We start from the raw sequence: 11,329 nt of genomic DNA, 5'->3' as shown, positions 1-11,329 counted from the left end.
GAGGTGAGGGGTGGATTGTCACCACCTGTTTAGCTAGGGCAGAGCGCATGTAGAGGGCATAGAAGAACCAGACGAGGCTGAAGATGCACAGGCCGATGGAGATGTTGATGAACACTTTGCCCATGTCAACCTTCTTCTTCTTCTCCTTGCGGTGCAAGGCAGCAGGATTCTCCTCTTTCCTCTGGAGGGGAGCAGCTTCACTGGTCACCACCCTCTTCCTCTGCCTTCCCATCCTGCCCACTGGAGCTGAGTGAAGAAGTGCAGAAGAGAAGATGTTTAGGTTCAAAGGGCCAGGCAATGGCATGCTTGAGGAAGACCGGTAAGGTCGAAACGTTGCATCTACTGCCTTTTTTGTTTATTAAAATCACCTTGGAACTGCAAGTGAGTTGCGAGCCCCGCTTTGTTCTTATGTATTACTGTTTTTACAGTTTGGCTCAGCACCAACAAACGGAGGATGTGCGTTATTTATTTTTTCTGACTGTTCAAATAAATAACATGTTATTTTCACACTTGTGACTGGGTGTGACTGGGTGGAGAATTGTGCAACGTTCAGAACATTGGGAGCAGCTTTCGAACTGCCAGAGGAGCTGTATCAAGGCACAGAGACATTTACCTGTGACCTCTATGACCAGAAAGGCTGCAGGGATGTCAATGATGCAAGAAGTCAACTGTTCAAGAGTGGGAAGTGCACTGACCGCAGTCTGCCACCAAATCAGGACTCCCTGCGTAAACACACTCAGCAGGCTAACTACCAGGCAGCCATATACCGGAGGTCCCTGCAGAGCCAGCCAGACATACCTCCACCAATGAGCCATGGATGGAAGATAGAGGGAGATTTCTTCGAGATTGACTGGATGTCACTTCCTCCAGCCCCAGTCGCAATCCTGGAACTTGTATACTGCTCCTGCAAAAAAACACAATGCATGAAGGGGCGATGCACATGCAAATCAAACAACCTACCATGTACAGACATGTGTCTGTGTTTGGACTGTCAGAACACTGTATCCTAAGTTTTCACTGGAGTTTTTTTCTTCTTTTTTTCATATATTCTGTTTCATTTTTGGAAGATAGGCACAGGTACAGGCATACAATGCACATTGTTGGTTCCAGCTATCTATTGTTTGATAGTTTGCACCATTTAATATAGCTGTAGAAAGCTCCATTGTTACAACATCAGCTAATAATTCTGTTTCCAGTGATTAAAGGGCAGAGAATGTGGAGCTTGCCATCAAAGTGCACATTTTTTTTCTCAGCAGTACTTCCTGCCAAGCTAAAGAATCATCATCATTAAGGAGCAGTAATTTGGGACAACAGGGAATATGTTTTTGTAATACATGTTACTGTTAAAATAAATAACATGTTATTTTCACACTTGTTATTGTGTTATAAATGTTGATTGATTGATTGAAAACGTTATTAACAGATTGCAGAATGGGTACAGTACAGTACAGCTCAATACACACAATTGTTAAGGGGATGCAGACCAGAGAAAGACGTTTGTCTTGTTTACATCAGGGCCCCCCATTTGTAATTCATAGTGACAACAGCATCTAAAACAATATATTTATATGTATATTTATATATTGGAAGAGTATATTTATGAGACAGTATATTTTGTACATTGTGACAACGTCAAATTTCTAACGTCACAGGCAACAACACAGACCGCTATTACCATAGTGTAACACAGCAAGAATGTGAAACAAGTTACTATTATTAGTATTGGGTTAGAGTTGTTTGATTTACACTAACGTAATGTTAGATTGCTATCTGAGAAAGTTAAAATGCTAACGTAACGTGTGAGCTGGCTACAACATTTTCCAATGTGTAATCGGACGTCAAAACGGACTGCATATAAACGGCTGATGACTCATAACTTCCTATCACATTTGAATAATGCTGTAAAGTTAAGTAAAAATGCATTTCAATAGTAATAGTAATGAATTGAGAGCTTACCGAATGCAGAGCTATCCAGTGTTGTGAACAGACGAGTAGCAATATTTACTTCCTGGTTCCAGGGCTTGAAGAATGCCATTGGGAGAAATCAAGTCACCTGACGTTGTAACGCGTTTTGATTGGTTCCGCAGCAACACCCCTTTTCACGAACGTAGGTAGTTTTTATCTTATCAACACATTAATTTCATAAAGATATGACCCAAAAACGTTGCCAACAAACGGAAATGTGTTATTATAGTATATTATGTAGTTCATATTACAATAACATATACTCTGTAAAACCAGATCAATCATTTCATTAACGGAAGCCTCTAGAGACCTTCGGCCCACCGTCTAACTGTAGAATGGGCTAGCCCACAACGTTAAGGGGATGCGGACCAGAGAAAACCAGTCCCGCATACCATTCATAATATTCACAAAAAGCACACCAGCCCTAGACCTCCGCCCATTCACCCATGAAACAGGTAAACAAGCCCCGCAATACTCCCAACAGTAAACACCGATTGACCGTCAGCATGAATGGTTAAGAGGAGGGAAGACCTTTCAGAAAGACATCCCTCAGCGGGGACAGAAAACAGTAACCCAGCATATAGCATTAGTATTAGCAGCGCGCTCCAGGATAGCCTGGAAAACGTCCAACTCAGAGGGACGTTTACTCAGACATCCTGCCCCTTGCGCCGATACACAACTCGGTTGTCTAACAGAACAACAAGCAGTATTACTAACACCAGCGTTAATGCCTGATGGCACAGATCCTACCTGGGTGCGAGTTAGCTCGATAGCTACACATCGCACGTCGTCCCTCGAACTACTGCCAATGACGAGGAAACACCAGAACAGACTCGACGCGGAGATGCATCGAGATGCATCCAGCTGCAGAGCCGGAGAACCCATACGAGCGCCGTTGGAACATGCCGAAGATTCCAGGGGCTGGCAAATCTCCGGCATTGTTCAATTTATCTTTACATTTCATAAACGCTAGTTACACAGGGTGCAAAGCATCCGCCATGATGGAAAACGAAAAAGAGGAAGGGCGAGTGGGACCACGCCTGGTGTCTTATAGGTAAGTCACTGGGGCGGGGCCTGGTCAAGTGCAAGGGTGTTTGTTTTCGTTCATGTAGTACATTAGGTACTGGAGATGAGGTATATCTCAATATGGCGAAGAGCAGTGGCGTCGTTAGCCCTGGGCTTCCGGGGCTTTAGCCCTGGGCTTCCGGGGCTTTAGCCCCGGATGTTTTTGTCCTAGCCCCGGATCAAAAAAAGAAAAAAAAATAGTTTACATTTTTTTTTCTTTTTTCTTTTTAAAGATGTCAGCATCCCCATTGTGTGTGCTGAATGTTTGTTAGTGTTTGGTATTTTTTGATTGTTTTTAGTACTTTTAAACATCCATTTTTAGTAAGTAGTTTTCATTTGATCCTATAATTCTTTCATTCACCGATTTGTGGACTTTTTTTTTAGTGTCCTGAAAGGCGCCTTATAAATCAAATGCATTATTATTATTATTATTATCATCCAGGAGGGAAAAGACACTTTGGATAGTAGGGACTGCATCTCTGCCTGTCCTGACCAGGAAACACTTTGCAACTGTGATCTCCTCTGGCAATAGTTGGATATTATAATGTGTGGCGAGGGGTTGCAGCAATTCCACGAGAGAAACTGGTCTGAGGCTGGATAACATGCCTGTATGCCTCTCATAAGTTGTTATCCAACTCATGAGAACCTGCTCTCAAGCTCTTGCAGCATTCTGTCGACGACTGGATAGAACAGTCTCTGTCTCAGCTGATCTCCTGAGCTGAGGTCTGAGCTTGTGCCACAAGATGACTCAACTACATACTCGTCCATCCTTTTCTGCTTCCTCCTTTGGCTGGTAGTATGTTCCTCAATCCAAAGGCCATTACATATGGCCTCTGTCCTGTCATACATGTCCACTGCCATCTCTGAGGTGCGATAACCTTTGAGTGTGTCCTGCACTGTGCTTTTAAATAGTACAGATAGGTATTGAAGATGTGCACTTTAACGCAGCAGCACCTGGAGCCATCCATACCCATGTCCAGTGTCCTATAATAAGCTTTAATCAAACCCTGGTTCATTTCCTCGGATAGTCCGGTTGGTTTGGGGTGGTGTGAAAGCTCATTCACTCTTGCAACTGAACCCTGCTGCGGTTCATTTGAGATGTGAATGCAAAGCGGACCAAAGGCAGGAAAAGACCCAAAAATCGAATATTTTTTTTATGAGAAGACTGAAACATAATGCATATAATGAAACACACAATACAGTTTTTTTTCGATTGCCTAAGCATGATTTTGAAAACGGGGCCCGGTGTTTCAAAACACACAATTAGCACAACCACACACACAATTATCAGAACACCTCAGATCCTTTGCTAAATTAAACACTTGTCAAAACCATACACTAATTTATAAAAACTACATTTTGTTACCATATGAAACACACGTTTCATATGACTTAATTCTGTTTGAACCAGTTACACACACTGCTGTGCTTAACCTAAAACACATTTAGCAATTCTACTTCTCAGTGATTAGAGTACTGTAAGTGAAGTACGCAGAGAATGTGCAAATATACAATAAATTCACCAAACACTACACAAGACCAATGCTGTAGACTGATGAAAATATAATTTATTTATCTACATATACCCAAATCAATGATGCAGACTGATGAAAATATAAATGTTCTCTCCATATAACCAAATCAGTCAACATTTCAACATGGAGAATCACAAAAAAACATGTCCCAGTTTTCATGCTACTATGTATGCTCAGCAAATATCAGACAAACATAAAATACTGTATCCAGTACAGGTTAAAATTACAGTAAAAAAAAACAATTTTGAATTTTTTTTTACATAAAATACTAGACATTATCTCTTTGCCTAGCTGGATCTGGCAAGATACCTTTTTGTTGTGATTCTCCATGTTGACATGTTTACTGATTTGGGAAAATGGGAGAAAATGTATATTTTCATCAGTCTGCATCATTGGTTGTCTTGTGTATTGTTTGGTGAATGTATTGTATATTTTCACGTTCTCTGTGTACAGTACTTTACTCTCCTTCCATTTTGGTTGAAGACAGGTGAACTCACCTGCTGCATTTTTATAGTGCTTAAACCTGATTGGTGTATCTACAATTAAGCAATGGTGTGTTTGTGCATCTGATGGCTGTGTTTAACCAATTGGCTCATATGTGTGGTAATTTGACATTCTGTGTCTAATGTAATGCAAGTGTGTTTAGTGTTTTGCAAATTACTGTGTGTATTGTTTTGCAAAAAGTGTGAGGCTGACATTGTAGGGGTGCAAATCTGGGCCTATATTTTGCTCCTTCAGTGTAAGGTTTTGATAATTGTGTAATACTTTTGATTTGAGTGTTTATGCAATTGAAGAAAACTGTAAAGACTAGAGATGAACTGTTTATTTATTTTGTACATAGGCTGTGCATATGTTTGTTTGTTTGTTTATTTGCTTATGTGCATGATTCTTAACTGTGTTTTTATTTTGTTATTGGTGTATATGTGTGTATGTATGTACAGTATATGTATATATATTATATATATATATATGTATATATATTATATATATGTATATTTGTACTCCTGTTGGGGCCTCTTGGACCAGATCAATGTTTTATCTGGCTAAATAAAGGTTAAATAAATAAATAAGAAACTGATGATTTGGTCCTGTTAACTTTGAATTTTCGATGGGGACTGCCCAGATCCCTCTCATGGACCTGGACCTCACTTTGAGAACCTTTAATGTTTCTAGTTATTCAGTATTCATCTCTAATTACTCAAAAATTGCGTCCCCCCCCCACCCCCCCCCCCCCCCCGGGCTGAAGCCCCCAATGTTTTCTAACCCTAAAAACGCCCCTGGCGAAGAGCGGGACGCAATTGCCAGTACGAGTATATAACGTGCAAATAATGTGTGATAAGGTTAATCAAGGTTCAGTTGTACTATTGGCTCAAATCAGAGGTCAGCATTGCGGCTGATCTCTCTCGACACAGAACACATTGGTTTATGTCCGATTATCACGTGTCCCCCTCACGGCAGAATGATATTTATACATCTGTGAAATGCCTCTTTAAATCGGATTATACCATGGCATTATTTGAGTATTTTGCCTTCATTCAACACCCCACCATATCTTACATACATCCACTTACCTACACACACACATGCACGCGACTGTGACACATCCATAAAAATAATACATTTCTTTATAGCTATATTCTGGACATATGCCTGGTTCTCCCCAAGAATTCTGGGGGAATTTGTGAGGACAAAAGTGGGCTGGAGGGCGGTCGGGTGGCGTAGCGGAGATTGCGCTCGTCACCAATGCAAGAGGCTGCACTCTCGACTCCCGGAGTCAGCATTGCCTGCGGCTTGGGCCGATCGTCATACTAACTCGTTTGGCTGAGTTAGCGGGAGGGAAGTCGTGGGTGCGAATCTAGCGTTGTGGACAGCGACGCCTACAGGTCAGGTCTGGGCGCCTGCTCAGCGAAAGGCAGGAAGTGGTGAAGGCAGCGTGACCTCCCACGCGTTACACTTCACCAATGAGAGTCCTCACTGCCAGGTGAAAAGAGAGCCGCTGGCTGTCTCTGCATGTGTCGGAGGAAGCATGTGGTAGACTTCAGGGTTCCCTTGTACTGACCAGTAGGGGGAACATGCACACAACAACCAGGTAGGGGAGGGGGGGAAGACTTCAGGGTTCCCTTGTACCGACCAGTAGGGAAAACATGCACACAACAACCAGGTAGCAGAGGGGGGGAATTGGCATAACGACTAAATTGGGATGGGAAAAGCATAAAAAATCAGGCGGAGAAAAAGACGAAAAAAATAAATAAAAAAAGTGGGCTGGGAGGCACCTGCAGCAGTTTTTATCAGCTCCAATGAGTCAGAAACCTTAGATGTTCAAATGCTGTTTGAACAAGGCTCCTCATACATGCCCCCTGAAGAGGAACTTACCAACCTGTGACCTATGACCTAAGATGACGAAGCTCGAAAGTGTCACCTGTCCCTTTGGACTTTTTTACAAGAATCTCTTCAGGTCTCTTGGAGGAAGCCAGAGGCGTGGCTGCTTTCATGAGATTAGTCCCACTATGATAGCAGCTATCGGCCAACAATGGCTCAGGAGGTAGAGCAGTCGTCCGGTAATCCTGAGGTTCCCGGTTCGATTCCCGCTCCTCCCGGGCAGCTTGTCGAAGTGTCCATGAGCAAGACACTTAACCCCTAATTGCTCCCGATGAGCAGGTTGGCACCGTGCATGGTTGCCCCCGCCATCGGTGTGTGAGTGAATGGGTAAAATCCGAGGAACAAATTGTAAAGCGCTTTGGATAAATGTACCATTTATAAGCAATGAGTAACTTCAAAATGGATAAATACTCCATAGTATTGCACAAAGGATATAGAAGATCAAATTGTGTACAGCGTTACTGACATGGACTTTGCACTTGTCTTCCAACCAGCCACGAAATACGAACCCTACATTCACCAGCACTGCGTGACCACGCAAGTTAATACTACTGTCTTATCCAGTCCATCAGTTGAAAAGGATCCAATTCAGGTAGCAAAGTGTTATTTTTTTTTTTTTAGGAGTGAGTTTACACCAAGGGGCTACTGCTATGTGGTTTCAACCAACATGCCATTAGAAAACATAACCTACACTGTAAACAATTATTACTGTCAAATTACAGTAAAATACCCAAATTAAAATAAAGTGGAAAAGCAATTAATTTACAGAAAAATGCGTTAATTTGGGCGGCTGGGTGGCGCAGCGGAGATTGCGCTCGTCACCAATGCAAGAGACTCCGGTCTCGAATCCGGGTGTCAGCATTGCCTCCGGCGTGGGCCAGCCGTCATACTAACTCAATTGGCAGAGTTAGAGGGTCGATGTCGATGGGTGGGGATTTGGACGTTGTGGACAGCGACTCCTACAGGTCGGTTGGGGAACACCTGCACAGCAGAGACAGGAAGTAGCGGGGGTAGTGTGAGCCTCCCATGCGTTACACCTCGCCACTGAGAGTCCGCGCTGGCAGGTGAAAAGATGTGACAGGCTGCCTCCTCGTGTACCGGAGGGGACACGTGATGCAAGGCTTCTATCCTCCCTACAACCGACCAGTGGGGGGCATAGTCAAGCAACGTTCAAGACAGGGGAGGGGAGAATTGGAAATACGAAATTGGGATGGGAGAAAAATAGAAAATAAGGAGAAAAAAGTGGATAAAAAAAAGAAAATTGGTTTATTTGAGGTGTTTTTACATATAATTCAATGTAATTTAACATTCAAGACAATTAGGCAATGGAATAATCCTATAAAGAAAAGTATAATTTCTTATTAAATCTATTTACAGATTGCAACCTTTATTTAATGGTTAATATTTTGAAAAAAAGTATCTTTATGGCATTTACATTATCTAAAGTAATCTGTAAAATAATACAGTGAATTTCCTGTGAAAAAACTTTAACAATACAGCTGTAAAACCCCTCTGCACTCATTGACATTGTCATCTCAGGGAAGTAGAGGTATTTTATGAGAGTGAGGACAAGGGATTATGCTGGGAATAAAATAAAATAAAAAGAGGTATAACAGCCACACTGCAACACACATCGTCCTGCCCTCCAGTCAAGGTGTGTAGCTAGAAGACTGAGGAGAGTCATTTTATTGTGTAGAGCAAGCGTTGACCCTGCTCATGTCCCCACCTAGCATCCCTCAGTCGGAAATCATGTCGGTCGCCATCACGGTCCAATGGAACTTCTCAACCTGCACCATAGACCTGTTCGCTGTTTACAAACATACCGTGTTCGAGCCAATCAGCAATACCAACTGAGTCACGTGACCAAGTTGCCCTGGACCTGGCAAGTTGTTCTTTGCCGAGGGCACAAGTTTTTCCGTTGTCAAGGTGAGTAATGTTAATCTAAACTGAATTGCCATCATAGCAGGTCATACCTTTCTCACTGCTATTATTAGGTTGATTTAAGCTAAGTGAAAACATGTCTAAAGAGTTCATCTCAAGCGTTTACACTTATACAAGTAGTATATATTTAGAGATGACACTATTTTGGTTATGTTAACAAGTGTTATTTAAAGGTACAGTGCATTGTTCTTAAACAATGTTAACTGTGTATTTACTGTTGGTTAAACACTATTACAGTACAAATGAAGTATAGTACAAGTTATTTCTTTAGCCCAATGTTTATCTACATATAGAAGCCTAGGTTACGATCAGTTTTGACAGTTCTTTCTCATAATCAAACATTAGAAATAGCCGTGAGCATCGCTAGTATACATGGGACAGGAGCACACAGAGGAATACATAATTATTGTTGCTAAGCAACACAACATTTGACAAGAGGATGACATCGACACGCGATGCAATGCGGCTGAGGTTGCTCAGCCATGTTCAACTTGGGGTGCCTGATGTGCCTGATAGTTATTGTGTTGAAGTATGGGGGAATACTTATGGGACCAATATAAAACCATTATATATACTACAGAAGAGGGCCATAAGAATCACACATAAAGTGAGTTATCGAGAACACACAAATACATTATTTATCAGGCACCTATGTGCCTGATAGGTGCCTATCTCTGTCTGCTGTACTGGACACACTCACACACTCTGATGGCTCTGAAACTTATCAGCAGAGCCGTGGGGCAGCGAGCTGCTTGTGATGTTTCAAAACTATTACAGTTTGTCTTGTTTGCTGATGATACCAATTTTTTTTGCTCTGAAAATAATTTAAAGGAACTAGCTGAATATATTGTGTATGAAATGACAAAGCTAAAGAAATGGTTTGATGTAAATAAGCTATCACTGAATCTGAAAAAAACTAAATTTATGATTTTGGCAATCGAAAACTAGATGAAAATATAGTACTGACAATAGATGGAGTTGATATAGAGAGAGTTAATGAATTTCATTTTCTTGGTGTGAATGATTATGGATGATAAATTAGCATGGAAATCGCACATAGCACACGTTAAAAAAAGATGTCCAAGAGTATTTTTGTTATGAATAAAGTAAAGGATGTGTTAGAGTATGAGGCAATGAGAACACTCTACTGTTCACTCATCTCACCTTATCTCAGTTATTGTGTTGAAGTATGGGGCAATACTTATGGGACCAATATAAAACCATTATATATACTACAGAAGAGGGCCATAAGAATCACACATAAAGTGAGTTATCGAGAACACACAAATACATTATTTATTAAATCTAGAATAATTAAACTTGAAGACATGGTTAAGTGTCAAACAATGTTAATTATGTTTAGGGCAAGAAATAATACACTGCCAGAAAAACTACAAAATCTTTTTCATTTAGAAAGTGAGTTTAGTAGGAGAAAATACAATTTTAAACATCAGTTTGCACGTACCACACTTAAACAGATGTGTCCTTCAGTTATTGGTGTAAAGTTGTGGAATTCTCTCCATAGCGAGCTTAAGGGATGTAATAGTGTTTATCAATTCAAAAGAAATGATAAAAAAAAAATATTTAGTCAGTATGAAAATCAAATGTGATCTGAATAGTGAGATATTTTCTTTTTTTTCTCTCTCTTTTATTCTTTATTCTTTATTATTATTATTATTATTATTATTATTATTATTATTATTATTATTATTATTATTATTATTATTATTATTATTATTATTATTATTATTATTATTATTATTATTATTATTATTATTATTATTATTATTATTATTATTATTATTATTATTATTATTATTATTATTATTATTATTATTATTATTATTATTATTATTATTATTATTATTATTATTATTATTATTATTATTATTATTATTATTATTATTATTATTTAATTTTTTTCTTGTTTAACTGTGGATTGTGAGTTTCTTGTATAATGGTATAAATTATTATTTGTGTAAATTAGGTTGTACGCCGACCATTAAGTAAATACTTCTTTAGTTTAGGAATAAGGGGCAGGTAACTATAAGATTTATTCTTCTTCCTGCTCCTTTTGTCCATGGAATGTTATTTATGATTGTGTAATGAAGAAACTCTGATTGTATGATTCCATGTGGCAAATAAAAACTTTGAACTGAACTGAACGTGCAGTGGATATCTCCAGATATATTACATCAAGATAGCTGAGAATCCATACCTTCGGGCAGAGTTTGTCTGGGTGAATCCAACGTGAGGCAATCAACTTTTTGGCGGCTGTGAGGCCGGCCAAAATGAGTCTTTTCACATGTGTAGAGGTCGGTAATTGAGAGAGATCATTCAATAACAATACAGAAGGCAGAACTGGTATGGTCAGAGAGAAAATATCTGATAGCTGGGAGGTAACATTTTCCCAAAATAGCTCAACAGGAGGACAATCCCAGTAC

Source organism: Notolepis coatsorum (genome assembly GCF_963971535.1).
Source record: "Notolepis coatsorum genome assembly, chromosome: 4".
In the NCBI taxonomy this organism is placed as follows: Eukaryota; Metazoa; Chordata; class Actinopteri; order Aulopiformes; family Paralepididae; genus Notolepis; species Notolepis coatsorum.
Note: the sequence above shows the minus strand (reverse complement) of the source record.